The sequence below is a fragment of the Sarcophilus harrisii genome, chromosome 3 (assembly GCF_902635505.1).
Source record: "Sarcophilus harrisii chromosome 3, mSarHar1.11, whole genome shotgun sequence".
In the NCBI taxonomy this organism is placed as follows: Eukaryota; Metazoa; Chordata; class Mammalia; order Dasyuromorphia; family Dasyuridae; genus Sarcophilus; species Sarcophilus harrisii.
The window spans coordinates 566,004,290-566,007,978 of NC_045428.1; positions in this window are offsets into that span (position 1 = coordinate 566,004,290).

The following is a 3,689-nucleotide window of genomic DNA, read 5'->3' on the forward strand; positions in this document are numbered from 1 at the left end:
GATTGATAGTGGCTGAAGCCATCAATAGTCTACTGAAACTCCAAACAGGGTAGGACTACAAATCTGTTCCTCTGACCTATATCCATGTGAGAAATGTACAGAACTCAAACTAAAGGGGCAGTAATCAGACTTTGTCATGAACCAAATGACTTGAGGAGCATTGAAAGTTTTCACATCTTCTACCTTAAACTGTCTCTAAGATCCTGAAATAATACAACACTTAATACCCAGGGAAACTCAGACTTCCCTCCAAAAATTCATAAAGTCTAAGCCTAATTTCAAATCCAAAGTCAGGAAATAGAATGAAAGAATGTGCAAATAAGAAAAGAATCCCACCATAAAAAAGTTATTATGGTACAGGAACAATCAAGATCCAAACCCAGAAGAAAAGAATGGCTGTAAAACATCTATAGGCAAAGCGTCAAAAAAAATAATGAAGAAGCAAAAATTCAACTACAATTCTTGAAAAAGAAGAGGAAAAGAAAAAATTTTAAGAGTTTAAATTTTTTATAAATGAAATGAGGGCACTAGAGGAAAAAAATTTTTAAAAATAAATGAAAGTTATGAAAGAAAGAATTGGAAAGGGAATTAATAGTTGGCCATAAGAGACACAAAACCTTGTCAAAATAACATACTTTCTGAAAATAAGAATATCCCAAATAAAAGCTAATAAATCCTTAGGGCAATAAGAAATTTAAAACAAAGTCAATGGACTAGAAAAAAAATAAATGTAAGGGTTCTTATAGCAAAAAGAAAAAAAAAACATCTAGAAGACAGATGAAAGGGGAAAAAATTAAAAATCATTGGCCTACATGAAAAGTGTAAGCAAAAAGAGAACTTGGACATTATATTTCTTTTTTTCTAGTAAATGTATTTATTTTTAATACACATTGCCTTATGAATCATTTTGGGAGAGAAAGATCAAAGCAAAAAGGACAAACCATGGGAGAGAAAAAACAAAACAGAAAAAAGAAGTATAGCATGTGTTGATTTACATTCAATCTCCTTAGATCTTTTTTCTAGATGCAGATAGTATTTTCTGTCCAAAGTCTATTGGGATTGCTTTGGATCACTGAACCATGGAGAAGAACCAAGTCTTTCATAGTTGATCATTGCACATTCTTGCTATTATTATGTACAATATATTCCTGATTCTGCTTGTTTTGCTCAATATCAGTTCATGTAAATCTTTCCCTGCCTTTCTAAAATCAACTTGTTCATCATTTTTATAGAACAATAATATTTCATTGACCAACAGGATGATTTCAGAAAGACCCAGAGAGATTTACACAAACTGATGCTGAGTGAAATGAGCAGGACCAGGAGATCATTATATACTTCAATAACAAGACTATATGATGATCTACCCTTTGATCCAGCAGTGTTTCTACTGGGCTTATACCCCAAGGAGATACTAAAGAAGGGAAAGGGACCAGTATGTGCCAAAATGTTTGTGGCAGCCCTGTTTGTAGTAGCCAGAAGCTGGAAAATGAATGGATGCCCATCAATTGGAGAATGGTTGGGTAAATTGTGGTATATGAATGTTATGGAATATTATTGTTCTGTAAGAAATGACCAGCAGGATGAATACAGAGAGGCTTGGAGAGAATTACATGAACTGATGCTAAGTGAAATGAGCAGAACCAAGAGATCATTATCAACAACGTCAACGATACTGTATGAAGATGTAATCTGATGGAAGTGGATTTCTTTGACAAAGAGACCTAATTCAGTTTCAATTGATCAATGATGGATAGAAGCAGCTATACCCAAAGAAAAAACACTGGGAAATGAATGTAAACTGTTTGCATTTTTGTTTTTCTTCCCGGGTTATTTTTACCTTTTGAATCCAATTCTCCCTGTGCAACAAGAAAACTGTTTGGATCTGCACACATACATTGTATCTAGAATATACTACAACAATTCAACATATATAGGACTGCTTGCCATCTAGGGGAGGGGGTGGAGGGTGGGAGGGAAAAATCGGAACAGAAGTGAGTGCAAGGGATAATGTTGTAAAAAAATTACCCTGGCATGGGTTCTGTCAATAAAAAGTTACATAATAAAAAATATATAATAATAAAAAAATATTATATGATGATCAATTCTGATGGATGTGGCCATCTTCAACAATGACATGAACCAAATCAGTTCCCATGGAGCAGTAATGAACTGAATCAGCTACACCCAGCGAAAGAACTCTGGGAGATGACTAAAAACCTTTACATTGAACTCCCAATCCCTATATTTAGGCCCACCTGCATTTTTGATTTCCTTCACAAGCTAATTGTACAATAATTCAGAGTCCGATTCCTTTTGTACAGCAAAATAACGGTTTGGACATGTATAGTTATTTTGTATTTAATTTATACTTTAATATATTTAACATGTATTGGTCATCCTGACATCTAGGGGAGGGGGTGGGGGGAAGGAGGGGAAAAGTTGGAACAAAAGTTTTGGCAATTGTCAATGCTGTAAAATTACCCATGCATACAACTTGTAAATAAAAAGCTATTAAAAAAAATAATATTTCATTATCTTCATATACCACAACTTGTTTAGTCATTCCCCAATTGATGGGCATCTACTCATTTTCCAATTCTTTGGAAAATATATTTCAAAAAATATAAAAGAAAACTTTCCAGACATCTTAGGACCAGAGGGCAAAGTAGAAATAGGAAGAAAAAAATGTCAATCACCTCCTGAAAGAAAACCCAAAATTAAAACTCCCAGAAAAATTATACTCAAAATCCAGATCTCCTAAATCAAAGAAAAAAACTTCAAACACTCAGAAAGAGAATTCAAGCACTGAGGAGCCACAGTCATTATCACACATGATTTGGCAACTAGCATTATAAAAGAGCAGAGAGCTTAGAATATGATATTCCAAAGGGTGAAAAATAAGACTTATAACCAATAATAATTTATCAAGCAAAATAAAATTAAAACCTACAGAAGGAAAAGGGGATCTTTGGTGGGAAAGAGGACTTCCAAGTATTCCTAAGAAAAAGAGTCAAACTTTCTGGAAATTTTGAAGTACAAGCACTGAGGTTAAAAGAAATATAAAAAGGGAAGTGTGCAAATTCTAATATGGAAAAATGATATTTATGTGTTCTGTGAACCCTAACATCATTAGAGGTCATAAAAGGAGTCTACTAAGATTAAATGTCTAGGAGTTGGTAGGGTACGCTTTGATGATTTAGAAGAAAAGTAGAAAGGAAAAAGAAGAGGAATATACTAGGAGAGGAAAAAAAAGAAAGATTAGGAGAAAGTATTTCCCGTAATTGGAGTGCAAGTAGAATAGGATTAAAGAATAGGGGCAGTAGTTGACACTTTAACACTCATTCTCACCTGAATTGATCAAAGGAAGAAAGGAGAGAGGGGGAAGTGGGGGAGAGATAGAGGAAGAGGGAGAAGGAGAAGGAGAGAAAGAGGGAGAGGGAAAGGGAGAAGGAGAGGGAGAAGGAAAGGAAAAGGGAGAGGGAAAGAGAGAGGAAAAGAGAGAGGGAGAAACACAGAGACAGAGACACAGAGAGAGACAGAGAGAGAGACAGAGACATGGAAAGAAAGAGAGAAAGGGAAAGAAAGGAGTAAGGAAAGGAAGGAGGGAGGGAAGGAGGAAGAGTTGGGTACAGAAATATATTTCACTCAACTATAAAGAAAGGGAAAGGAAGAAAAGGAATTAGAGG